Here is a 24,734-nt window from a genome sequence, read left to right on the forward strand (position 1 = left end):
TGCCTCCTGCAGTCTCCCACCGGCTCCTGATGCTCAGGTTTCGTGCGCGCTTCCCGGGGCCCTGTGAGTGTCGCATTGATCAACTGCTGGATGGAATCTGACACGATGATCTTGTCTGGTGGAGGCCTTCCAAGTTTCCTCCACAAACCAGTGGCATAAGGGGCTTTTCCGTCTTCCGTTTGGCTTCTCAGGGTCGGGTTTGGTGGCCCTTTGTGTGTTGGCTGTGACAAAAAAAGGAAAAAAAAAAAAAAAAAACCACGTGGGATAGCCACAGGCGGTCAGAGCCTGTAAATTGTGCGTCTGCCACCCTCGGTGAGTGAGTGACCCGGTATTTTCTGCTCTCTTGTTTGCGCTTCTGACAGCTTCTGGCTCGGGTTCCAGTGGGCGAAGGGACTCAAAGTGCAGGAGCTGGCCTGTGCGGGTAGGTTTACCATGAACCACAATGTTGTGGCTTCCATCTTGGGTGTCGCTGCTTGCCTTCCTTGGACATAAAGATCCGAAGCGGTTGCCTCTGCGGCTGGGAAGGCCGCTGAGAGCGACAACAGCAATTTGAGCCGCTTCCGCTTGAGTTGGACGGTTGTTTCTGACGGCCACCTGGTCCGCTGTGGCCAGTGGTTCCGGTGTGCCGGTAAAGTGGAGGCGCTTGGCCGACGCCCCTTTCTCTGCCTGGTTGCCGTTTTTCATTGAGGTTTCCTGACTGAGAGCAGATCGGCCTCTCGGCTGGTTGGTTGGTTGTCTCCCGCGGACGGGCAGACCTTTCCAGCAAGCGTACAAGGTAGTGCTGGCCTGGTCGTTTCTTGCTCGAGTCCGGCTGCACTCGCAAGCCAAGGAGCTCGGCACGGCGCTGCACCTGCCTCTTGTTTTAAACACGGGATCAGGGGAGAGCGCGAACGCAGTCCCCCACTATCACAAATTATGCAGTCGAGATTCCCACATTTGGGGAATTCGCAGAGGTCAGCTCAGCCCATGTGCAATGGCTGAGCCTCGCCCTGGGTGAACCACCTTCTTGATCATGGTATCTCCCCTGCCAGGTAAGTATGAATTGGACCGGTCTCGCCCGGAGGAGTCTCTCGCACATGCCACATGCTAAGTGGTGGTCTCATCAGGTCGCCCGCAACAAGCCCAGCCACTGGACCTGTGTCCAAATTCAGAGAACGTACTCTGGTTGTCTCAAGGAGTCGGTCTGTGTGGCTCTCGTGTGACTTCATTCTGAGCAAAGGCAGCGGCAGCAAGTGGCTTAGTGCAGTTGCTGCAGACGTTCAATGGGGAGACTGGAGTACTGACTCCACGTGCCTAGTCACACCATGTAACATGAGAGGCCAATATGTTTAACCCTGACACGTGTAGACATGCGAGGTCGTCATGAGTCAGTGGGTTGTCAGGTTCAAACTCCTGTGACACTTGTAAAAAAACACTCAAATGCAGGAATACAGAAGAGACAGACAACAATATTCAAAGTTACTCGCAGCGAGGACAGTGAAACCACATACCCAGTGGCATGCCGCTCCACTGTGAATATGCAGTTCACGCCCCTCTCGTTTTATTCTCTTTCAGGGGTCCCCTACGGCATGGTCGTGCAACACTGGGGGGAGGCAGTTGTACAAGCTGTGTCTGTTTGTCTATGTGTGTGTGTGTGTGTGAGAGTAATTACTTTCATTGTTTTACGAGTTCTTTTCTTGACACATTCTTGCAGGATTAACGTGAACATCTGCAGGGTCGCTGTTGGCGCTTCCAGGCACCTCCAGGACTTGGGGCTCGCTGGGGGTCTCTGATCAGGGTCACGGGCACATTTCTTCTTCAGCACATTCAAACACTTTCTATTGTCTAAGCGAATGGATATAAGGGTGATAACTGACGCTATGTTTGTTCCGTCTACATTTTATTCGAACATGCGTGCAACCGGTCCTTTAGCTTGTCATGCCGGAAGTGCCCTCCTCCCCTACGAGCACCCATCGGCATCGCTTCTCGGCCTTTTGGCTAAGATCAAGTGTAGTATCTGTTCTTATCAGTTTAATATCTGATACGTCCCCCAACAGGGGACTAAATATTAAATTGCTTTTTGGAACAGGGAGCTGCGATTGGGGCTTGCGCCATCCGCTCCACGCATCGACCTGGTATTGCAGCGCTTCCAGGAACGGTGCACTTCTCCTTCTTGTGTAAACAGCAACAGCAGACTCTGGCAGGGTGCATCTTGTGGATGATGCTGAAAGAAATGCACTGAACGTGCTCACGTTTGGTGCCCCCTGAGCAGTAATTCTGCAGAGGAAATGGCTCGTGGTAGCGGGGCACTGTGTCTGCGCACTCCGTGGACCCCATTTCCCTCGCAGCAGCCGGTCTCCAGAGGGTGTCAGCCACTTTTTGTCAGCCTTGCCTCCTGCAGTCTCCCACCGGCTCCTGATGCTCAGGTTTCGTGCGCGCTTCCCGGGGCCCTGTGAGTGTCGCATTGATCAACTGCTGGATGGAATCTGACACGATGATCTTGTCTGGTGGAGGCCTTCCAAGTTTCCTCCACAAACCAGTGGCATAAGGGGCTTTTCCGTCTTCCGTTTGGCTTCTCAGGGTCGGGTTTGGTGGCCCTTTGTGTGTTGGCTGTGACAAAAAAAGGAAAAAAAAAAAAAAAAAACCACGTGGGATAGCCACAGGCGGTCAGAGCCTGTAAATTGTGCGTCTGCCACCCTCGGTGAGTGAGTGATCCGGTATTTTCTGCTCTCTTGTTTGCGCTTCTGACAGCTTCTGGCTCGGGTTCCAGTGGGCGAAGGGACTCAAAGTGCAGGAGCTGGCCTGTGCGGGTAGGTTTACCATGAACCACAATGTTGTGGCTTCCATCTTGGGTGTCGCTGCTTGCCTTCCTTGGACATAAAGATCCGAAGCGGTTGCCTCTGCGGCTGGGAAGGCCGCTGAGAGCGACAACAGCAATTTGAGCCGCTTCCGCTTGAGTTGGACGGTTGTTTCTGACGGCCACCTGGTCCGCTGTGGCCAGTGGTTCCGGTGTGCCGGTAAAGTGGAGGCGCTTGGCCGACGCCCCTTTCTCTGCCTGGTTGCCGTTTTTCATTGAGGTTTCCTGACTGAGAGCAGATCGGCCTCTCGGCTGGTTGGTTGGTTGTCTCCCGCGGACGGGCAGACCTTTCCAGCAAGCGTACAAGGTAGTGCTGGCCTGGTCGTTTCTTGCTCGAGTCCGGCTGCACTCGCAAGCCAAGGAGCTCGGCACCTGCCTCTTGTTTTAAACACGGGATCAGGGGAGAGCGCGAACGCAGTCCCCCACTATCACAAATTATGCAGTCGAGATTCCCACATTTGGGGAATTCGCAGAGGTCAGCTCAGCCCATGTGCAATGGCTGAGCCTCGCCCTGGGTGAACCACCTTCTTGATCATGGTATCTCCCCTGCCAGGTAAGTATGAATTGGACCGGTCTCGCCCGGAGGAGTCTCTCGCACATGCCACATGCTAAGTGGTGGTCTCATCAGGTCCCCCGCAACAAGCCCAGCCACTGGACCTGTGTCCAAATTCAGAGAACGTACTCTGGTTGTCTCAAGGAGTCGGTCTGTGTGGCTCTCGTGTGACTTCATTCTGAGCAAAGGCAGCGGCAGCAAGTGGCTTAGTGCAGTTGCTGCAGACGTTCAATGGGGAGACTGGAGTACTGACTCCACGTGCCTAGTCACACCATGTAACATGAGAGGCCAATATGTTTAACCCTGACACGTGTAGACATGCGAGGTCGTCATGAGTCAGTGGGTTGTCAGGTTCAAACTCCTGTGACACTTGTAAAAAAACACTCAAATGCAGGAATACAGAAGAGACAGACAACAATATTCAAAGTTACTCGCAGCGAGGACAGTGAAACCACATACCCAGTGGCATGCCGCTCCACTGTGAATATGCAGTTCACGCCCCTCTCGTTTTATTCTCTTTCAGGGGTCCCCTACGGCATGGTCGTGCAACACTGGGGGGAGGCAGTTGTACAAGCTGTGTCTGTTTGTCTATGTGTGTGTGTGTGTGTGTGTGTGAGAGTAATTACTTTCATTGTTTTACGAGTTCTTTTCTTGACACATTCTTGCAGGATTAACGTGAACATCTGCAGGGTCGCTGTTGGCGCTTCCAGGCACCTCCAGGACCTGGGGCTCGCTGGGGGTCTCTGATCAGGGTCACGGGCACATTTCTTCTTCAGCACATTCAAACACTTTCTATTGTCTAAGCGAATGGATATAAGGGTGATAACTGACGCTATGTTTGTTCCGTCTACATTTTATTCGAACATGCGTGCAACCGGTCCTTTAGCTTGTCATGCCGGAAGTGCCCTCCTCCCCTACGAGCGCCCATCGGCATCGCTTCTCGGCCTTTTGGCTAAGATCAAGTGTAGTATCTGTTCTTATCAGTTTAATATCTGATACGTCCCCCAACAGGGGACTAAATATTAAATTGCTTTTTGGAACAGGGAGCTGCGATTGGGGCTTGCGCCATCCGCTCCACGCATCGACCTGGTATTGCAGCGCTTCCAGGAACGGTGCACTTCTCCTTCTTGTGTAAACAGCAGCAGCAGACTCTGGCAGGGTGCATCTTGTGGATGATGCTGAAAGAAATGCACTGAACGTGCTCACGTTTGGTGCCCCCTGAGCAGTAATTCTGCAGAGGAAATGGCTCGTGGTAGCGGGGCACTGTGTCTGCGCACTCCGTGGACCCCATTTCCCTCGCAGCAGCCGGTCTCCAGAGGGTGTCAGCCACTTTTTGTCAGCCTTGCCTCCTGCAGTCTCCCACCGGCTCCTGATGCTCAGGTTTCGTGCGCGCTTCCCGGGGCCCTGTGAGTGTCGCATTGATCAACTGCTGGATGGAATCTGACACGATGATCTTGTCTGGTGGAGGCCTTCCAAGTTTCCTCCACAAACCAGTGGCATAAGGGGCTTTTCCGTCTTCCGTTTGGCTTCTCAGGGTCGGGTTTGGTGGCCCTTTGTGTGTTGGCTGTGACAAAAAAAGGAAAAAAAAAAAAAAAAACCACGTGGGATAGCCACAGGCGGTCAGAGCCTGTAAATTGTGCGTCTGCCACCCTCGGTGAGTGAGTGACCCGGTATTTTCTGCTCTCTTGTTTGCGCTTCTGACAGCTTCTGGCTCGGGTTCCAGTGGGCGAAGGGACTCAAAGTGCAGGAGCTGGCCTGTGCGGGTAGGTTTACCATGAACCACAATGTTGTGGCTTCCATCTTGGGTGTCGCTGCTTGCCTTCCTTGGACATAAAGATCCGAAGCGGTTGCCTCTGCGGCTGGGAAGGCCGCTGAGAGCGACAACAGCAATTTGAGCCGCTTCCGCTTGAGTTGGACGGTTGTTTCTGACGGCCACCTGGTCCGCTGTGGCCAGTGGTTCCGGTGTGCCGGTAAAGTGGAGGCGCTTGGCCGACGCCCCTTTCTCTGCCTGGTTGCCGTTTTTCATTGAGGTTTCCTGACTGAGAGCAGATCGGCCTCTCGGCTGGTTGGTTGGTTGTCTCCCGCGGACGGGCAGACCTTTCCAGCAAGCGTACAAGGTAGTGCTGGCCTGGTCGTTTCTTGCTCGAGTCCGGCTGCACTCGCAAGCCAAGGAGCTCGGCACGGCGCTGCACCTGCCTCTTGTTTTAAACACGGGATCAGAGGAGAGCGCGAACGCAGTCCCCCACTATCACAAATTTTGCAGTCGAGATTCCCACATTTGGGGAATTCGCAGAGGTCAGCTCAGCCCATGTGCAATGGCTGAGCCTCGCCCTGGGTGAACCACCTTCTTGATCATGGTATCTCCCCTGCCAGGTAAGTATGAATTGGACCGGTCTCGCCCGGAGGAGTCTCTTGCACATGCCACATGCTAAGTGGTGGTCTCATCAGGTCGCCCGCAACAAGCCCAGCCACTGGACCTGTGTCCAAATTCAGAGAACGTACTCTGGTTGTCTCAAGGAGTCGGTCTGTGTGGCTCTCGTGTGACTTCATTCTGAGCAAAGGCAGCGGCAGCAAGTGGCTTAGTGCAGTTGCTGCAGACGTTCAATGGGGAGACTGGAGTACTGACTCCACGTGCCTAGTCACACCATGTAACATGAGAGGCCAATATGTTTAACCCTGACACGTGTAGACATGCGAGGTCGTCATGAGTCAGTGGGTTGTCAGGTTCAAACTCCTGTGACACTTGTAAAAAAACACTCAAATGCAGGAATACAGAAGAGACAGACAACAATATTCAAAGTTACTCGCAGCGAGGACAGTGAAACCACATACCCAGTGGCATGCCGCTCCACTGTGAATATGCAGTTCACGCCCCTCTCGTTTTATTCTCTTTCAGGGGTCCCCTACGGCATGGTCGTGCAACACTGGGGGGAGGCAGTTGTACAAGCTGTGTCTGTTTGTCTATGTGTGTGTGTGTGTGTGTGTGTGTGAGAGTAATTACTTTCATTGTTTTACGAGTTCTTTTCTTGACACATTCTTGCAGGATTAACGTGAACATCTGCAGGGTCGCTGTTGGCGCTTCCAGGCACCTCCAGGACCTGGGGCTCGCTGGGGGTCTCTGATCAGGGTCACGGGCACATTTCTTCTTCAGCACATTCAAACACTTTCTATTGTCTAAGCGAATGGATATAAGGGTGATAACTGACGCTATGTTTGTTCCGTCTACATTTTATTCGAACATGCGTGCAACCGGTCCTTTAGCTTGTCATGCCGGAAGTGCCCTCCTCCCCTACGAGCGCCCATCGGCATCGCTTCTCGGCCTTTTGGCTAAGATCAAGTGTAGTATCTGTTCTTATCAGTTTAATATCTGATACGTCCCCCAACAGGGGACTAAATATTAAATTGCTTTTTGGAACAGGGAGCTGCGATTGGGGCTTGCGCCATCCGCTCCACGCATCGACCTGGTATTGCAGCGCTTCCAGGAACGGTGCACTTCTCCTTCTTGTGTAAACAGCAACAGCAGACTCTGGCAGGGTGCATCTTGTGGATGATGCTGAAAGAAATGCACTGAACGTGCTCACGTTTGGTGCCCCCTGAGCAGTAATTCTGCAGAGGAAATGGCTCGTGGTAGCGGGGCACTGTGTCTGCGCACTCCGTGGACCCCATTTCCCTCGCAGCAGCCGGTCTCCAGAGGGTGTCAGCCACTTTTTGTCAGCCTTGCCTCCTGCAGTCTCCCACCGGCTCCTGATGCTCAGGTTTCGTGCGCGCTTCCCGGGGCCCTGTGAGTGTCGCATTGATCAACTGCTGGATGGAATCTGACACGATGATCTTGTCTGGTGGAGGCCTTCCAAGTTTCCTCCACAAACCAGTGGCATAAGGGGCTTTTCCGTCTTCCGTTTGGCTTCTCAGGGTCGGGTTTGGTGGCCCTTTGTGTGTTGGCTGTGACAAAAAAAGGAAAAAAAAAAAAAAAAAACCACGTGGGATAGCCACAGGCGGTCAGAGCCTGTAAATTGTGCGTCTGCCACCCTCGGTGAGTGAGTGACCCGGTATTTTCTGCTCTCTTGTTTGCGCTTCTGACAGCTTCTGGCTCGGGTTCCAGTGGGCGAAGGGACTCAAAGTGCAGGAGCTGGCCTGTGCGGGTAGGTTTACCATGAACCACAATGTTGTGGCTTCCATCTTGGGTGTCGCTGCTTGCCTTCCTTGGACATAAAGATCCGAAGCGGTTGCCTCTGCGGCTGGGAAGGCCGCTGAGAGCGACAACAGCAATTTGAGCCGCTTCCGCTTGAGTTGGACGGTTGTTTATGACGGCCACCTGGTCCGCTGTGGCCAGTGGTTCCGGTGTGCCGGTAAAGTGGAGGCGCTTGGCCGACGCCCCTTTCTCTGCCTGGTTGCCGTTTTTCATTGAGGTTTCCTGACTGAGAGCAGATCGGCCTCTCGGCTGGTTGGTTGGTTGTCTCCCGCGGACGGGCAGACCTTTCCAGCAAGCGTACAAGGTAGTGCTGGCCTGGTCGTTTCTTGCTCGAGTCCGGCTGCACTCGCAAGCCAAGGAGCTCGGCACGGCGCTGCACCTGCCTCTTGTTTTAAACACGGGATCAGAGGAGAGCGCGAACGCAGTCCCCCACTATCACAAATTATGCAGTCGAGATTCCCACATTTGGGGAATTCGCAGAGGTCAGCTCAGCCCATGTGCAATGGCTGAGCCTCGCCCTGGGTGAACCACCTTCTTGATCATGGTATCTCCCCTGCCAGGTAAGTATGAATTGGACCGGTCTCGCCCGGAGGAGTCTCTCGCACATGCCACATGCTAAGTGGTGGTCTCATCAGGTCGCCCGCAACAAGCCCAGCCACTGGACCTGTGTCCAAATTCAGAGAACGTACTCTGGTTGTCTCAAGGAGTCGGTCTGTGTGGCTCTCGTGTGACTTCATTCTGAGCAAAGGCAGCGGCAGCAAGTGGCTTAGTGCAGTTGCTGCAGACGTTCAATGGGGAGACTGGAGTACTGACTCCACGTGCCTAGTCACACCATGTAACATGAGAGGCCAATATGTTTAACCCTGACACGTGTAGACATGCGAGGTCGTCATGAGTCAGTGGGTTGTCAGGTTCAAACTCCTGTGACACTTGTAAAAAAACACTCAAATGCAGGAATACAGAAGAGACAGACAACAATATTCAAAGTTACTCGCAGCGAGGACAGTGAAACCACATACCCAGTGGCATGCCGCTCCACTGTGAATATGCAGTTCACGCCCCTCTCGTTTTATTCTCTTTCAGGGGTCCCCTACGGCATGGTCGTGCAACACTGGGGGGAGGCAGTTGTACAAGCTGTGTCTGTTTGTCTATGTGTGTGTGTGTGTGTGTGTGTGTGTGAGAGTAATTACTTTCATTGTTTTACGAGTTCTTTTCTTGACACATTCTTGCAGGATTAACGTGAACATCTGCAGGGTCGCTGTTGGCGCTTCCAGGCACCTCCAGGACCTGGGGCTCGCTGGGGGTCTCTGATCAGGGTCACGGGCACATTTCTTCTTCAGCACATTCAAACACTTTCTATTGTCTAAGCGAATGGATATAAGGGTGATAACTGACGCTATGTTTGTTCCGTCTACATTTTATTCGAACATGCGTGCAACCGGTCCTTTAGCTTGTCATGCCGGAAGTGCCCTCCTCCCCTACGAGCGCCCATCGGCATCGCTTCTCGGCCTTTTGGCTAAGATCAAGTGTAGTATCTGTTCTTATCAGTTTAATATCTGATACGTCCCCCAACAGGGGACTAAATATTAAATTGCTTTTTGGAACAGGGAGCTGCGATTGGGGCTTGCGCCATCCGCTCCACGCATCGACCTGGTATTGCAGCGCTTCCAGGAACGGTGCACTTCTCCTTCTTGTGTAAACAGCAACAGCAGACTCTGGCAGGGTGCATCTTGTGGATGATGCTGAAAGAAATGCACTGAACGTGCTCACGTTTGGTGCCCCCTGAGCAGTAATTCTGCAGAGGAAATGGCTCGTGGTAGCGGGGCACTGTGTCTGCGCACTCCGTGGACCCCATTTCCCTCGCAGCAGCCGGTCTCCAGAGGGTGTCAGCCACTTTTTGTCAGCCTTGCCTCCTGCAGTCTCCCACCGGCTCCTGATGCTCAGGTTTCGTGCGCGCTTCCCGGGGCCCTGTGAGTGTCGCATTGATCAACTGCTGGATGGAATCTGACACGATGATCTTGTCTGGTGGAGGCCTTCCAAGTTTCCTCCACAAACCAGTGGCATAAGGGGCTTTTCCGTCTTCCGTTTGGCTTCTCAGGGTCGGGTTTGGTGGCCCTTTGTGTGTTGGCTGTGACAAAAAAAGGAAAAAAAAAAAAAAAAAACCACGTGGGATAGCCACAGGCGGTCAGAGCCTGTAAATTGTGCGTCTGCCACCCTCGGTGAGTGAGTGACCCGGTATTTTCTGCTCTCTTGTTTGCGCTTCTGACAGCTTCTGGCTCGGGTTCCAGTGGGCGAAGGGACTCAAAGTGCAGGAGCTGGCCTGTGCGGGTAGGTTTACCATGAACCACAATGTTGTGGCTTCCATCTTGGGTGTCGCTGCTTGCCTTCCTTGGACATAAAGATCCGAAGCGGTTGCCTCTGCGGCTGGGAAGGCCGCTGAGAGCGACAACAGCAATTTGAGCCGCTTCCGCTTGAGTTGGACGGTTGTTTCTGACGGCCACCTGGTCCGCTGTGGCCAGTGGTTCCGGTGTGCCGGTAAAGTGGAGGCGCTTGGCCGACGCCCCTTTCTCTGCCTGGTTGCCGTTTTTCATTGAGGTTTCCTGACTGAGAGCAGATCGGCCTCTCGGCTGGTTGGTTGGTTGTCTCCCGCGGACGGGCAGACCTTTCCAGCAAGCGTACAAGGTAGTGCTGGCCTGGTCGTTTCTTGCTCGAGTCCGGCTGCACTCGCAAGCCAAGGAGCTCGGCACGGCGCTGCACCTGCCTCTTGTTTTAAACACGGGATCAGGGGAGAGCGCGAACGCAGTCCCCCACTATCACAAATTATGCAGTCGAGATTCCCACATTTGGGGAATTCGCAGAGGTCAGCTCAGCCCATGTGCAATGGCTGAGCCTCGCCCTGGGTGAACCACCTTCTTGATCATGGTATCTCCCCTGCCAGGTAAGTATGAATTGGACCGGTCTCGCCCGGAGGAGTCTCTCGCACATGCCACATGCTAAGTGGTGGTCTCATCAGGTCGCCCGCAACAAGCCCAGCCACTGGACCTGTGTCCAAATTCAGAGAACGTACTCTGGTTGTCTCAAGGAGTCGGTCTGTGTGGCTCTCGTGTGACTTCATTCTGAGCAAAGGCAGCGGCAGCAAGTGGCTTAGTGCAGTTGCTGCAGACGTTCAATGGGGAGACTGGAGTACTGACTCCACGTGCCTAGTCACACCATGTAACATGAGAGGCCAATATGTTTAACCCTGACACGTGTAGACATGCGAGGTCGTCATGAGTCAGTGGGTTGTCAGGTTCAAACTCCTGTGACACTTGTAAAAAAACACTCAAATGCAGGAATACAGAAGAGACAGACAACAATATTCAAAGTTACTCGCAGCGAGGACAGTGAAACCACATACCCAGTGGCATGCCGCTCCACTGTGAATATGCAGTTCACGCCCCTCTCGTTTTATTCTCTTTCAGGGGTCCCCTACGGCATGGTCGTGCAACACTGGGGGGAGGCAGTTGTACAAGCTGTGTCTGTTTGTCTATGTGTGTGTGTGTGTGTGTGTGTGAGAGTAATTACTTTCATTGTTTTACGAGTTCTTTTCTTGACACATTCTTGCAGGATTAACGTGAACATCTGCAGGGTCGCTGTTGGCGCTTCCAGGCACCTCCAGGACCTGGGGCTCGCTGGGGGTCTCTGATCAGGGTCACGGGCACATTTCTTCTTCAGCACATTCAAACACTTTCTATTGTCTAAGCGAATGGATATAAGGGTGATAACTGACGCTATGTTTGTTCCGTCTACATTTTATTCGAACATGCGTGCAACCGGTCCTTTAGCTTGTCATGCCGGAAGTGCCCTCCTCCCCTACGAGCGCCCATCGGCATCGCTTCTCGGCCTTTTGGCTAAGATCAAGTGTAGTATCTGTTCTTATCAGTTTAATATCTGATACGTCCCCCAACAGGGGACTAAATATTAAATTGCTTTTTGGAACAGGGAGCTGCGATTGGGGCTTGTGCCATCCGCTCCACGCATCGACCTGGTATTGCAGCGCTTCCAGGAACGGTGCACTTCTCCTTCTTGTGTAAACAGCAACAGCAGACTCTGGCAGGGTGCATCTTGTGGATGATGCTGAAAGAAATGCACTGAACGTGCTCACGTTTGGTGCCCCCTGAGCAGTAATTCTGCAGAGGAAATGGCTCGTGGTAGCGGGGCACTGTGTCTGCGCACTCCGTGGACCCCATTTCCCTCGCAGCAGCCGGTCTCCAGAGGGTGTCAGCCACTTTTTGTCAGCCTTGCCTCCTGCAGTCTCCCACCGGCTCCTGATGCTCAGGTTTCGTGCGCGCTTCCCGGGGCCCTGTGAGTGTCGCATTGATCAACTGCTGGATGGAATCTGACACGATGATCTTGTCTGGTGGAGGCCTTCCAAGTTTCCTCCACAAACCAGTGGCATAAGGGGCTTTTCCGTCTTCCGTTTGGCTTCTCAGGGTCGGGTTTGGTGGCCCTTTGTGTGTTGGCTGTGACAAAAAAAGGAAAAAAAAAAAAAAAAAACCACGTGGGATAGCCACAGGCGGTCAGAGCCTGTAAATTGTGCGTCTGCCACCCTCGGTGAGTGAGTGACCCGGTATTTTCTGCTCTCTTGTTTGCGCTTCTGACAGCTTCTGGCTCGGGTTCCAGTGGGCGAAGGGACTCAAAGTGCAGGAGCTGGCCTGTGCGGGTAGGTTTACCATGAACCACAATGTTGTGGCTTCCATCTTGGGTGTCGCTGCTTGCCTTCCTTGGACATAAAGATCCGAAGCGGTTGCCTCTGCGGCTGGGAAGGCCGCTGAGAGCGACAACAGCAATTTGAGCCGCTTCCGCTTGAGTTGGACGGTTGTTTCTGACGGCCACCTGGTCCGCTGTGGCCAGTGGTTCCGGTGTGCCGGTAAAGTGGAGGCGCTTGGCCGACGCCCCTTTCTCTGCCTGGTTGCCGTTTTTCATTGAGGTTTCCTGACTGAGAGCAGATCGGCCTCTCGGCTGGTTGGTTGGTTGTCTCCCGCGGACGGGCAGACCTTTCCAGCAAGCGTACAAGGTAGTGCTGGCCTGGTCGTTTCTTGCTCGAGTCCGGCTGCACTCGCAAGCCAAGGAGCTCGGCACGGCGCTGCACCTGCCTCTTGTTTTAAACACGGGATCAGGGGAGAGCGCGAACGCAGTCCCCCACTATCACAAATTATGCAGTCGAGATTCCCACATTTGGGGAATTCGCAGAGGTCAGCTCAGCCCATGTGCAATGGCTGAGCCTCGCCCTGGGTGAACCACCTTCTTGATCATGGTATCTCCCCTGCCAGGTAAGTATGAATTGGACCGGTCTCGCCCGGAGGAGTCTCTCGCACATGCCACATGCTAAGTGGTGGTCTCATCAGGTCGCCCGCAACAAGCCCAGCCACTGGACCTGTGTCCAAATTCAGAGAACGTACTCTGGTTGTCTCAAGGAGTCGGTCTGTGTGGCTCTCGTGTGACTTCATTCTGAGCAAAGGCAGCGGCAGCAAGTGGCTTAGTGCAGTTGCTGCAGACGTTCAATGGGGAGACTGGAGTACTGACTCCACGTGCCTAGTCACACCATGTAACATGAGAGGCCAATATGTTTAACCCTGACACGTGTAGACATGCGAGGTCGTCATGAGTCAGTGGGTTGTCAGGTTCAAACTCCTGTGACACTTGTAAAAAAACACTCAAATGCAGGAATACAGAAGAGACAGACAACAATATTCAAAGTTACTCGCAGCGAGGACAGTGAAACCACATACCCAGTGGCATGCCGCTCCACTGTGAATATGCAGTTCACGCCCCTCTCGTTTTATTCTCTTTCAGGGGTCCCCTACGGCATGGTCGTGCAACACTGGGGGGAGGCAGTTGTACAAGCTGTGTCTGTTTGTCTATGTGTGTGTGTGTGTGTGTGTGTGAGAGTAATTACTTTCATTGTTTTACGAGTTCTTTTCTTGACACATTCTTGCAGGATTAACGTGAACATCTGCAGGGTCGCTGTTGGCGCTTCCAGGCACCTCCAGGACCTGGGGCTCGCTGGGGGTCTCCGATCAGGGTCACGGGCACATTTCTTCTTCAGCACATTCAAACACTTTCTATTGTCTAAGCGAATGGATATAAGGGTGATAACTGACGCTATGTTTGTTCCGTCTACATTTTATTCGAACATGCGTGCAACCGGTCCTTTAGCTTGTCATGCCGGAAGTGCCCTCCTCCCCTACGAGCGCCCATCGGCATCGCTTCTCGGCCTTTTGGCTAAGATCAAGTGTAGTATCTGTTCTTATCAGTTTAATATCTGATACGTCCCCCAACAGGGGACTAAATATTAAATTGCTTTTTGGAACAGGGAGCTGCGATTGGGGCTTGCGCCATCCGCTCCACGCATCGACCTGGTATTGCAGCGCTTCCAGGAACGGTGCACTTCTCCTTCTTGTGTAAACAGCAACAGCAGACTCTGGCAGGGTGCATCTTGTGGATGATGCTGAAAGAAATGCACTGAACGTGCTCACGTTTGGTGCCCCCTGAGCAGTAATTCTGCAGAGGAAATGGCTCGTGGTAGCGGGACACTGTGTCTGCGCACTCCGTGGACCCCATTTCCCTCGCAGCAGCCGGTCTCCAGAGGGTGTCAGCCACTTTTTGTCAGCCTTGCCTCCTGCAGTCTCCCACCGGCTCCTGATGCTCAGGTTTCGTGCGCGCTTCCCGGGGCCCTGTGAGTGTCGCATTGATCAACTGCTGGATGGAATCTGACACGATGATCTTGTCTGGTGGAGGCCTTCCAAGTTTCCTCCACAAACCAGTGGCATAAGGGGCTTTTCCGTCTTCCGTTTGGCTTCTCAGGGTCGGGTTTGGTGGCCCTTTGTGTGTTGGCTGTGACAAAAAAAGGAAAAAAAAAAAAAAAAAACCACGTGGGATAGCCACAGGCGGTCAGAGCCTGTAAATTGTGCGTCTGCCACCCTCGGTGAGTGAGTGACCCGGTATTTTCTGCTCTCTTGTTTGCGCTTCTGACAGCTTCTGGCTCGGGTTCCAGTGGGCGAAGGGACTCAAAGTGCAGGAGCTGGCCTGTGCGGGTAGGTTTACCATGAACCACAATGTTGTGGCTTCCATCTTGGGTGTCGCTGCTTGCCTTCCTTGGACATAAAGATCCGAAGCGGTTGCCTCTGCGGCTGGGAAGGCCGCTGAGAGCGACAACAGCAATTTGAGCCGCTTCCGCTTGAGTTGGACGGTTGTTTATGACGGCCACCTGGTCCGCTGTGGCCAGTGGTTCCGGTGTGCCGGTAAAGTGGAGGCGCTTGGCCGACGCCCCTTTCTCTGCCTGGTTGCCGTTTTTCATTGAGGTTTCCTGACTGAGAGCAGATCGGCCTCTCGGCTGGTTGGTTGGTTGTCTCCCGCGGACGGGCAGACCTTTCCAGCAAGCGTACAAGGTAGTGCTGGCCTGGTCGTTTCTTGCTCGAGTCCGGCTGCACTCGCAAGCCAAGGAGCTCGGCACGGCGCTGCACCTGCCTCTTGTTTTAAACACGGGATCAGGGGAGAGCGCGAACGCAGTCCCCCACTATCACAAATTATGCAGTCGAGATTCCCACATTTGGGGAATTCGCAGAGGTCAGCTCAGCCCATGTGCAATGGCTGAGCCTCGCCCTGGGTGAACCACCTTCTTGATCATGGTATCTCCCCTGCCAGGTAAGTATGAATTGGACCGGTCTCGCCCGGAGGAGTCTCTCGCACATGCCACATGCTAAGTGGTGGTCTCATCAGGTCGCCCGCAACAAGCCCAGCCACTGGACCTGTGTCCAAATTCAGAGAACGTACTCTGGTTGTCTCAAGGAGTCGGTCTGTGTGGCTCTCGTGTGACTTCATTCTGAGCAAAGGCAGCGGCAGCAAGTGGCTTAGTGCAGTTGCTGCAGACGTTCAATGGGGAGACTGGAGTACTGACTCCACGTGCCTAGTCACACCATGTAACATGAGAGGCCAATATGTTTAACCCTGACACGTGTAGACATGCGAGGTCGTCATGAGTCAGTGGGTTGTCAGGTTCAAACTCCTGTGACACTTGTAAAAAAACACTCAAATGCAGGAATACAGAAGAGACAGACAACAATATTCAAAGTTACTCGCAGCGAGGACAGTGAAACCACATACCCAGTGGCATGCCGCTCCACTGTGAATATGCAGTTCACGCCCCTCTCGTTTTATTCTCTTTCAGGGGTCCCCTACGGCATGGTCGTGCAACACTGGGGGGAGGCAGTTGTACAAGCTGTGTCTGTTTGTCTATGTGTGTGTGTGTGTGTGTGTGTGAGAGTAATTACTTTCATTGTTTTACGAGTTCTTTTCTTGACACATTCTTGCAGGATTAACGTGAACATCTGCAGGGTCGCTGTTGGCGCTTCCAGGCACCTCCAGGACCTGGGGCTCGCTGGGGGTCTCCGATCAGGGTCACGGGCACATTTCTTCTTCAGCACATTCAAACACTTTCTATTGTCTAAGCGAATGGATATAAGGGTGATAACTGACGCTATGTTTGTTCCGTCTACATTTTATTCGAACATGCGTGCAACCGGTCCTTTAGCTTGTCATGCCGGAAGTGCCCTCCTCCCCTACGAGCGCCCATCGGCATCGCTTCTCGGCCTTTTGGCTAAGATCAAGTGTAGTATCTGTTCTTATCAGTTTAATATCTGATACGTCCCCCAACAGGGGACTAAATATTAAATTGCTTTTTGGAACAGGGAGCTGCGATTGGGGCTTGCGCCATCCGCTCCACGCATCGACCTGGTATTGCAGCGCTTCCAGGAACGGTGCACTTCTCCTTCTTGTGTAAACAGCAACAGCAGACTCTGGCAGGGTGCATCTTGTGGATGATGCTGAAAGAAATGCACTGAACGTGCTCACGTTTGGTGCCCCCTGAGCAGTAATTCTGCAGAGGAAATGGCTCGTGGTAGCGGGACACTGTGTCTGCGCACTCCGTGGACCCCATTTCCCTCGCAGCAGCCGGTCTCCAGAGGGTGTCAGCCACTTTTTGTCAGCCTTGCCTCCTGCAGTCTCCCACCGGCTCCTGATGCTCAGGTTTCGTGCGCGCTTCCCGGGGCCCTGTGAGTGTCGCATTGATCAACTGCTGGATGGAATCTGACACGATGATCTTGTCTGGTGGAGGCCTTCCAAGTTTCCTCCACAAACCAGTGGCATAAGGGGCTTTTCCGTCTTCCGTTTGGCTTCTCAGGGTCGGGTTTGGTGGCCCTTTGTGTGTTGGCTGTGACAAAAAAAGGAAAAAAAAAAAAAAAAAACCACGTGGGATAGCCACAGGCGGTCAGAGCCTGTAAATTGTGCGTCTGCCACCCTCGGTGAGTGAGTGACCCGGTATTTTCTGCTCTCTTGTTTGCGCTTCTGACAGCTTCTGGCTCGGGTTCCAGTGGGCGAAGGGACTCAAAGTGCAGGAGCTGGCCTGTGCGGGTAGGTTTACCATGAACCACAATGTTGTGGCTTCCATCTTGGGTGTCGCTGCTTGCCTTCCTTGGACATAAAGATCCGAAGCGGTTGCCTCTGCGGCTGGGAAGGCCGCTGAGAGCGACAACAGCAATTTGAGCCGCTTCCGCTTGAGTTGGACGGTTGTTTCTGACGGCCACCTGGTCCGCTGTGGCCAGTGGTTCCGGTGTGCCGGTAAAGTGGAGGCGCTTGGCCGACGCCCCTTTCTCTGCCTGGTTGCCGTTTTTCATTGAGGTTTCCTGACTGAGAGCAGATCGGCCTCTCGGCTGGTTGGTTGGTTGTCTCCCGCGGACGGGCAGACCTTTCCAGCAAGCGTACAAGGTAGTGCTGGCCTGGTCGTTTCTTGCTCGAGTCCGGCTGCACTCGCAAGCCAAGGAGCTCGGCACGGCGCTGCACCTGCCTCTTGTTTTAAACACGGGATCAGGGGAGAGCGCGAACGCAGTCCCCCACTATCACAAATTATGCAGTCGAGATTCCCACATTTGGGGAATTCGCAGAGGTCAGCTCAGCCCATGTGCAATGGCTGAGCCTCGCCCTGGGTGAACCACCTTCTTGATCATGGTATCTCCCCTGCCAGGTAAGTATGAATTGGACCGGTCTCGCCCGGAGGAGTCTCTCGCACATGCCACATGCTAAGTGGTGGTCTCATCAGGTCGCCCGCAACAAGCCCAGCCACTGGACCTGTGTCCAAATTCAGAGAACGTACTCTGGTTGTCTCAAGGAGTCGGTCTGTGTGGCTCTCGTGTGACTTCATTCTGAGCAAAGGCAGCGGCAGCAAGTGGCTTAGTGCAGTTGCTGCAGACGTTCAATGGGGAGACTGGAGTACTGACTCCACGTGCCTAGTCACACCATGTAACATGAGAGGCCAATATGTTTAACCCTGACACGTGTAGACATGCGAGGTCGTCATGAGTCAGTGGGTTGTCAGGTTCAAACTCCTGTGACACTTGTAAAAAAACACTCAAATGCAGGAATACAGAAGAGACAGACAACAATATTCAAAGTTACTCGCAGCGAGGACAGTGAAACCACATACCCAGTGGCATGCCGCTCCACTGTGAATATGCAGTTCACGCCCCTCTCGTTTTATTCTCTTTCAGGGGTCCCCTACGGCATGGTCGTGCAACACTGGGGGGAGGCAGTTGTACAAGCTGTGTCTGTTTGTCTATGTGTGTGTGTGTGTGTGTGTGTGAGAGTAATTACTTTCATTGTTTTACGAGTTCTTTTCTTGACACATTCTTGCAGGATTAACGTGAACATCTGCAGGGTCGCTGTTGGCGCTTCCAGGCACCTCCAGGACCTGGGGCTCGCTGGGGGTCTCCGATCAGGGTCACGGGCACATTTCTTCTTCAGCACATTCAAACACTTTCTATTGTCTAAGCGAATGGATATAAGGGTGATAACTGACGCTATGTTTGTTCCGTCTACATTTTATTCGAACATGCGTGCAACCGGTCCTTTAGCTTGTCATGCCGGAAGTGCCCTCCTCCCCTACGAGCGCCCATCGGCATCGCTTCTCGGCCTTTTGGCTAAGATCAAGTGTAGTATCTGTTCTTATCAGTTTAATATCTGATACGTCCCCCAACAGGGGACTAAATATTAAATTGCTTTTTGGAACAGGGAGCTGCGATTGGGGCTTGCGCCATCCGCTCCACGCATCGACCTGGTATTGCAGCGCTTCCAGGAACGGTGCACTTCTCCTTCTTGTGTAAACAGCAACAGCAGACTCTGGCAGGGTGCATCTTGTGGATGATGCTGAAAGAAATGCACTGAACGTGCTCACGTTTGGTGCCCCCTGAGCAGTAATTCTGCAGAGGAAATGGCTCGTGGTAGCGGGACACTGTGTCTGCGCACTCCGTGGACCCCATTTCCCTCGCAGCAGCCGGTCTCCAGAGGGTGTCAGCCACTTTTTGTCAGCCTTGCCTCCTGCAGTCTCCCACCGGCTCCTGATGCTCAGGTTTCGTGCGCGCTTCCCGGGGCCCTGTGAGTGTCGCATTGATCAACTGCTGGATGGAATCTGACACGATGATCTTGTCTGGTGGAGGCCTTCCAAGTTTCCTCCACAAACCAGTGGCATAAGGGGCTTTTCCGTCTTCCGTTTGGCTTCTCAGGGTCGGGTTTGGTGGCCCTTTGTGTGTTGGCTGTGACAAAAAAAGGAAAAAAAAAAAAAAAAACCATGTGGGATAGCCACAGGCGGTCAGAGCCTGTAAATTGTGCGTCTGCCACCCTCGGTGAGTGAGTGACCCGGTATTTTCTGCTCTCTTGTTTGCGCTTCTGACAGCTTCTGGCTCGGGTTCCAGTGGGCGAAGGGACTCAAAGTGCAGGAGCTGGCCTGTGCGGGTAGGTTTACCATGAACCACAATGTTGTGGCTTCCATCTTGGGTGTCGCTGCTTGCCTTCCTTGGACATAAAGATCCGAAGCGGTTGCCTCTGCGGCTGGGAAGGCCGCTGAGAGCGACAACAGCAATTTGAGCCGCTTCCGCTTGAGTTGGACGGTTGTTTCTGACGGCCACCTGGTCCGCTGTGGCCAGTGGTTCCGGTGTGCCGGTAAAGTGGAGGCGCTTGGCCGACGCCCCTTTCTCTGCCTGGTTGCCGTTTTTCATTGAGGTTTCCTGACTGAGAGCAGATCGGCCTCTCGGCTGGTTGGTTGGTTGTCTCCCGCGGACGGGCAGACCTTTCCAGCAAGCGTACAAGGTAGTGCTGGCCTGGTCGTTTCTTGCTCGAGTCCGGCTGCACTCGCAAGCCAAGGAGCTCGGCACGGCGCTGCACCTGCCTCTTGTTTTAAACACGGGATCAGGGGAGAGCGCGAACGCAGTCCCCCACTATCACAAATTATGCAGTCGAGATTCCCACATTTGGGGAATTCGCAGAGGTCAGCTCAGCCCATGTGCAATGGCTGAGCCTCGCCCTGGGTGAACCACCTTCTTGATCATGGTATCTCCCCTGCCAGGTAAGTATGAATTGGACCGGTCTCGCCCGGAGGAGTCTCTCGCACATGCCACATGCTAAGTGGTGGTCTCATCAGGTCGCCCGCAACAAGCCCAGCCACTGGACCTGTGTCCAAATTCAGAGAACGTACTCTGGTTGTCTCAAGGAGTCGGTCTGTGTGGCTCTCGTGTGACTTCATTCTGAGCAAAGGCAGCGGCAGCAAGTGGCTTAGTGCAGTTGCTGCAGACGTTCAATGGGGAGACTGGAGTACTGACTCCACGTGCCTAGTCACACCATGTAACATGAGAGGCCAATATGTTTAACCCTGACACGTGTAGACATGCGAGGTCGTCATGAGTCAGTGGGTTGTCAGGTTCAAACTCCTGTGACACTTGTAAAAAAACACTCAAATGCAGGAATACAGAAGAGACAGACAACAATATTCAAAGTTACTCGCAGCGAGGACAGTGAAACCACATACCCAGTGGCATGCCGCTCCACTGTGAATATGCAGTTCACGCCCCTCTCGTTTTATTCTCTTTCAGGGGTCCCCTACGGCATGGTCGTGCAACACTGGGGGGAGGCAGTTGTACAAGCTGTGTCTGTTTGTCTATGTGTGTGTGTGTGTGTGTGTGTGAGAGTAATTACTTTCATTGTTTTACGAGTTCTTTTCTTGACACATTCTTGCAGGATTAACGTGAACATCTGCAGGGTCGCTGTTGGCGCTTCCAGGCACCTCCAGGACCTGGGGCTCGCTGGGGGTCTCCGATCAGGGTCACGGGCACATTTCTTCTTCAGCACATTCAAACACTTTCTATTGTCTAAGCGAATGGATATAAGGGTGATAACTGACGCTATGTTTGTTCCGTCTACATTTTATTCGAACATGCGTGCAACCGGTCCTTTAGCTTGTCATGCCGGAAGTGCCCTCCTCCCCTACGAGCGCCCATCGGCATCGCTTCTCGGCCTTTTGGCTAAGATCAAGTGTAGTATCTGTTCTTATCAGTTTAATATCTGATACGTCCCCCAACAGGGGACTAAATATTAAATTGCTTTTTGGAACAGGGAGCTGCGATTGGGGCTTGCGCCATCCGCTCCACGCATCGACCTGGTATTGCAGCGCTTCCAGGAACGGTGCACTTCTCCTTCTTGTGTAAACAGCAACAGCAGACTCTGGCAGGGTGCATCTTGTGGATGATGCTGAAAGAAATGCACTGAACGTGCTCACGTTTGGTGCCCCCTGAGCAGTAATTCTGCAGAGGAAATGGCTCGTGGTAGCGGGACACTGTGTCTGCGCACTCCGTGGACCCCATTTCCCTCGCAGCAGCCGGTCTCCAGAGGGTGTCAGCCACTTTTTGTCAGCCTTGCCTCCTGCAGTCTCCCACCGGCTCCTGATGCTCAGGTTTCGTGCGCGCTTCCCGGGGCCCTGTGAGTGTCGCATTGATCAACTGCTGGATGGAATCTGACACGATGATCTTGTCTGGTGGAGGCCTTCCAAGTTTCCTCCACAAACCAGTGGCATAAGGGGCTTTTCCGTCTTCCGTTTGGCTTCTCAGGGTCGGGTTTGGTGGCCCTTTGTGTGTTGGCTGTGACAAAAAAAGGAAAAAAAAAAAAAAAAAACCACGTGGGATAGCCACAGGCGGTCAGAGCCTGTAAATTGTGCGTCTGCCACCCTCGGTGAGTGAGTGACCCGGTATTTTCTGCTCTCTTGTTTGCGCTTCTGACAGCTTCTGGCTCGGGTTCCAGTGGGCGAAGGGACTCAAAGTGCAGGAGCTGGCCTGTGCGGGTAGGTTTACCATGAACCACAATGTTGTGGCTTCCATCTTGGGTGTCGCTGCTTGCCTTCCTTGGACATAAAGATCCGAAGCGGTTGCCTCTGCGGCTGGGAAGGCCGCTGAGAGCGACAACAGCAATTTGAGCCGCTTCCGCTTGAGTTGGACGGTTGTTTCTGACGGCCACCTGGTCCGCTGTGGCCAGTGGTTCCGGTGTGCCGGTAAAGTGGAGGCGCTTGGCCGACGCCCCTTTCTCTGCCTGGTTGCCGTTTTTCATTGAGGTTTCCTGACTGAGAGCAGATCGGCCTCTCGGCTGGTTGGTTGGTTGTCTCCCGCGGACGGGCAGACCTTTCCAGCAAGCGTACAAGGTAGTGCTGGCCTGGTCGTTTCTTGCTCGAGTCCGGCTGCACTCGCAAGCCAAGGAGCTCGGCACGGCGCTGCACCTGCCTCTTGTTTTAAACACGGGATCAGGGGAGAGCGCGAACGCAGTCCCCCACTATCACAAATTATGCAGTCGAGATTCCCACATTTGGGGAATTCGCAGAGGTCAGCTCAGCCCATGTGCAATGGCTGAGCCTCGCCCTGGGTGAACCACCTTCTTGATCATGGTATCTCCCCTGCCAGGTAAGTATGAATTGGACCGGTCTCGCCCGGAGGAGTCTCTCGCACATGCCACATGCTAAGTGGTGGTCTCATCAGGTCGCCCGCAACAAGCCCAGCCACTGGACCTGTGTCCAAATTCAGAGAACGTACTCTGGTTGTCTCAAGGAGTCGGTCTGTGTGGCTCTCGTGTGACTTCATTCTGAGCAAAGGCAGCGGCAGCAAGTGGCTTAGTGCAGTTGCTGCAGACGTTCAATGGGGAGACTGGAGTACTGACTCCACGTGCCTAGTCACACCATGTAACATGAGAGGCCAATATGTTTAACCCTGACACGTGTAGACATGCGAGGTCGTCATGAGTCAGTGGGTTGTCAGGTTCAAACTCCTGTGACACTTGTAAAAAAACACTCAAATGCAGGAATACAGAAGAGACAGACAACAATATTCAAAGTTACTCGCAGCGAGGACAGTGAAACCACATACCCAGTGGCATGCCGCTCCACTGTGAATATGCAGTTCACGCCCCTCTCGTTTTATTCTCTTTCAGGGGTCCCCTACGGCATGGTCGTGCAACACTGGGGGGAGGCAGTTGTACAAGCTGTGTCTGTTTGTCTATGTGTGTGTGTGTGTGTGTGAGAGTAATTACTTTCATTGTTTTACGAGTTCTTTTCTTGACACATTCTTGCAGGATTAACGTGAACATCTGCAGGGTCGCTGTTGGCGCTTCCAGGCACCTCCAGGACCTGGGGCTCGCTGGGGGTCTCCGATCAGGGTCACGGGCACATTTCTTCTTCAGCACATTCAAACACTTTCTATTGTCTAAGCGAATGGATATAAGGGTGATAACTGACGCTATGTTTGTTCCGTCTACATTTTATTCGAACATGCGTGCAACCGGTCCTTTAGCTTGTCATGCCGGAAGTGCCCTCCTCCCCTACGAGCGCCCATCGGCATCGCTTCTCGGCCTTTTGGCTAAGATCAAGTGTAGTATCTGTTCTTATCAGTTTAATATCTGATACGTCCCCCAACAGGGGACTAAATATTAAATTGCTTTTTGGAACAGGGAGCTGCGATTGGGGCTTGCGCCATCCGCTCCACGCATCGACCTGGTATTGCAGCGCTTCCAGGAACGGTGCACTTCTCCTTCTTGTGTAAACAGCAACAGCAGACTCTGGCAGGGTGCATCTTGTGGATGATGCTGAAAGAAATGCACTGAACGTGCTCACGTTTGGTGCCCCCTGAGCAGTAATTCTGCAGAGGAAATGGCTCGTGGTAGCGGGACACTGTGTCTGCGCACTCCGTGGACCCCATTTCCCTCGCAGCAGCCGGTCTCCAGAGGGTGTCAGCCACTTTTTGTCAGCCTTGCCTCCTGCAGTCTCCCACCGGCTCCTGATGCTCAGGTTTCGTGCGCGCTTCCCGGGGCCCTGTGAGTGTCGCATTGATCAACTGCTGGATGGAATCTGACACGATGATCTTGTCTGGTGGAGGCCTTCCAAGTTTCCTCCACAAACCAGTGGCATAAGGGGCTTTTCCGTCTTCCGTTTGGCTTCTCAGGGTCGGGTTTGGTGGCCCTTTGTGTGTTGGCTGTGACAAAAAAAGGAAAAAAAAAAAAAAAAAACCACGTGGGATAGCCACAGGCGGTCAGAGCCTGTAAATTGTGCGTCTGCCACCCTCGGTGAGTGAGTGACCCGGTATTTTCTGCTCTCTTGTTTGCGCTTCTGACAGCTTCTGGCTCGGGTTCCAGTGGGCGAAGGGACTCAAAGTGCAGGAGCTGGCCTGTGCGGGTAGGTTTACCATGAACCACAATGTTGTGGCTTCCATCTTGGGTGTCGCTGCTTGCCTTCCTTGGACATAAAGATCCGAAGCGGTTGCCTCTGCGGCTGGGAAGGCCGCTGAGAGCGACAACAGCAATTTGAGCCGCTTCCGCTTGAGTTGGACGGTTGTTTCTGACGGCCACCTGGTCCGCTGTGGCCAGTGGTTCCGGTGTGCCGGTAAAGTGGAGGCGCTTGGCCGACGCCCCTTTCTCTGCCTGGTTGCCGTTTTTCATTGAGGTTTCCTGACTGAGAGCAGATCGGCCTCTCGGCTGGTTGGTTGGTTGTCTCCCGCGGACGGGCAGACCTTTCCAGCAAGCGTACAAGGTAGTGCTGGCCTGGTCGTTTCTTGCTCGAGTCCGGCTGCACTCGCAAGCCAAGGAGCTCGGCACGGCGCTGCACCTGCCTCTTGTTTTAAACACGGGATCAGGGGAGAGCGCGAACGCAGTCCCCCACTATCACAAATTATGCAGTCGAGATTCCCACATTTGGGGAATTCGCAGAGGTCAGCTCAGCCCATGTGCAATGGCTGAGCCTCGCCCTGGGTGAACCACCTTCTTGA

General features: G+C 53.5%; 20 non-coding genes and 1 pseudogene across 20 annotated transcripts; 10 read left to right on the forward strand and 11 right to left on the reverse strand.

The window, feature by feature from the left end:
• Positions 1-875: 875 nt before the first annotated feature.
• Positions 876-1,039, reverse strand: LOC131119725 (U1 spliceosomal RNA). Its single transcript, XR_009126453.1, has one exon. It is a non-coding gene; the product is annotated as a U1 spliceosomal RNA (small nuclear RNA).
• A 918-nt stretch (positions 1,040-1,957) lies between these two features.
• LOC131119746 (U2 spliceosomal RNA) lies at positions 1,958-2,148 on the forward strand. Its single transcript, XR_009126473.1, has one exon. It is a non-coding gene; the product is annotated as a U2 spliceosomal RNA (small nuclear RNA).
• A 1,085-nt stretch (positions 2,149-3,233) lies between these two features.
• On the reverse strand, positions 3,234-3,397 carry LOC131119726 (U1 spliceosomal RNA). The gene has a single exon (XR_009126454.1). It is a non-coding gene; the product is annotated as a U1 spliceosomal RNA (small nuclear RNA).
• A 924-nt stretch (positions 3,398-4,321) lies between these two features.
• On the forward strand, positions 4,322-4,512 carry LOC131119747 (U2 spliceosomal RNA). The gene has a single exon (XR_009126474.1). It is a non-coding gene; the product is annotated as a U2 spliceosomal RNA (small nuclear RNA).
• A 1,094-nt stretch (positions 4,513-5,606) lies between these two features.
• Positions 5,607-5,770, reverse strand: LOC131119736 (U1 spliceosomal RNA). Its single transcript, XR_009126464.1, has one exon. It is a non-coding gene; the product is annotated as a U1 spliceosomal RNA (small nuclear RNA).
• A 926-nt stretch (positions 5,771-6,696) lies between these two features.
• LOC131119749 (U2 spliceosomal RNA) lies at positions 6,697-6,887 on the forward strand. The gene has a single exon (XR_009126475.1). It is a non-coding gene; the product is annotated as a U2 spliceosomal RNA (small nuclear RNA).
• Positions 6,888-7,982: 1,095 nt separating this feature from the next.
• On the reverse strand, positions 7,983-8,146 carry LOC131119735 (U1 spliceosomal RNA). The gene has a single exon (XR_009126463.1). It is a non-coding gene; the product is annotated as a U1 spliceosomal RNA (small nuclear RNA).
• A 928-nt stretch (positions 8,147-9,074) lies between these two features.
• On the forward strand, positions 9,075-9,265 carry LOC131119750 (U2 spliceosomal RNA). The gene has a single exon (XR_009126476.1). It is a non-coding gene; the product is annotated as a U2 spliceosomal RNA (small nuclear RNA).
• A 1,095-nt stretch (positions 9,266-10,360) lies between these two features.
• Positions 10,361-10,524, reverse strand: LOC131119727 (U1 spliceosomal RNA). Its single transcript, XR_009126455.1, has one exon. It is a non-coding gene; the product is annotated as a U1 spliceosomal RNA (small nuclear RNA).
• Positions 10,525-11,448: 924 nt separating this feature from the next.
• Positions 11,449-11,639, forward strand: LOC131119758 (U2 spliceosomal RNA). The gene has a single exon (XR_009126484.1). It is a non-coding gene; the product is annotated as a U2 spliceosomal RNA (small nuclear RNA).
• A 1,095-nt stretch (positions 11,640-12,734) lies between these two features.
• Positions 12,735-12,898, reverse strand: LOC131119728 (U1 spliceosomal RNA). Its single transcript, XR_009126456.1, has one exon. It is a non-coding gene; the product is annotated as a U1 spliceosomal RNA (small nuclear RNA).
• Positions 12,899-13,822: 924 nt separating this feature from the next.
• On the forward strand, positions 13,823-14,013 carry LOC131119751 (U2 spliceosomal RNA). The gene has a single exon (XR_009126477.1). It is a non-coding gene; the product is annotated as a U2 spliceosomal RNA (small nuclear RNA).
• Positions 14,014-15,108: 1,095 nt separating this feature from the next.
• Positions 15,109-15,272, reverse strand: LOC131119729 (U1 spliceosomal RNA). Its single transcript, XR_009126457.1, has one exon. It is a non-coding gene; the product is annotated as a U1 spliceosomal RNA (small nuclear RNA).
• A 924-nt stretch (positions 15,273-16,196) lies between these two features.
• On the forward strand, positions 16,197-16,387 carry LOC131119752 (U2 spliceosomal RNA). The gene has a single exon (XR_009126478.1). It is a non-coding gene; the product is annotated as a U2 spliceosomal RNA (small nuclear RNA).
• A 1,095-nt stretch (positions 16,388-17,482) lies between these two features.
• Positions 17,483-17,646, reverse strand: LOC131119730 (U1 spliceosomal RNA). Its single transcript, XR_009126458.1, has one exon. It is a non-coding gene; the product is annotated as a U1 spliceosomal RNA (small nuclear RNA).
• A 924-nt stretch (positions 17,647-18,570) lies between these two features.
• LOC131119753 (U2 spliceosomal RNA) lies at positions 18,571-18,761 on the forward strand. Its single transcript, XR_009126479.1, has one exon. It is a non-coding gene; the product is annotated as a U2 spliceosomal RNA (small nuclear RNA).
• A 1,094-nt stretch (positions 18,762-19,855) lies between these two features.
• Positions 19,856-20,019, reverse strand: LOC131119732 (U1 spliceosomal RNA). Its single transcript, XR_009126460.1, has one exon. It is a non-coding gene; the product is annotated as a U1 spliceosomal RNA (small nuclear RNA).
• Positions 20,020-20,943: 924 nt separating this feature from the next.
• On the forward strand, positions 20,944-21,134 carry LOC131119755 (U2 spliceosomal RNA). Its single transcript, XR_009126481.1, has one exon. It is a non-coding gene; the product is annotated as a U2 spliceosomal RNA (small nuclear RNA).
• Positions 21,135-22,229: 1,095 nt separating this feature from the next.
• On the reverse strand, positions 22,230-22,393 carry LOC131119733 (U1 spliceosomal RNA). The gene has a single exon (XR_009126461.1). It is a non-coding gene; the product is annotated as a U1 spliceosomal RNA (small nuclear RNA).
• A 920-nt stretch (positions 22,394-23,313) lies between these two features.
• LOC131119756 (U2 spliceosomal RNA) lies at positions 23,314-23,504 on the forward strand. Its single transcript, XR_009126482.1, has one exon. It is a non-coding gene; the product is annotated as a U2 spliceosomal RNA (small nuclear RNA).
• A 1,095-nt stretch (positions 23,505-24,599) lies between these two features.
• On the reverse strand, positions 24,600-24,734 carry LOC131119737 (U1 spliceosomal RNA; annotated as a pseudogene; the record flags this gene model as incomplete).

This window comes from Doryrhamphus excisus, unplaced genomic scaffold (genome assembly GCF_030265055.1).
Source record: "Doryrhamphus excisus isolate RoL2022-K1 unplaced genomic scaffold, RoL_Dexc_1.0 HiC_scaffold_37, whole genome shotgun sequence".
Taxonomy (NCBI): domain Eukaryota; kingdom Metazoa; phylum Chordata; class Actinopteri; order Syngnathiformes; family Syngnathidae; genus Doryrhamphus; species Doryrhamphus excisus.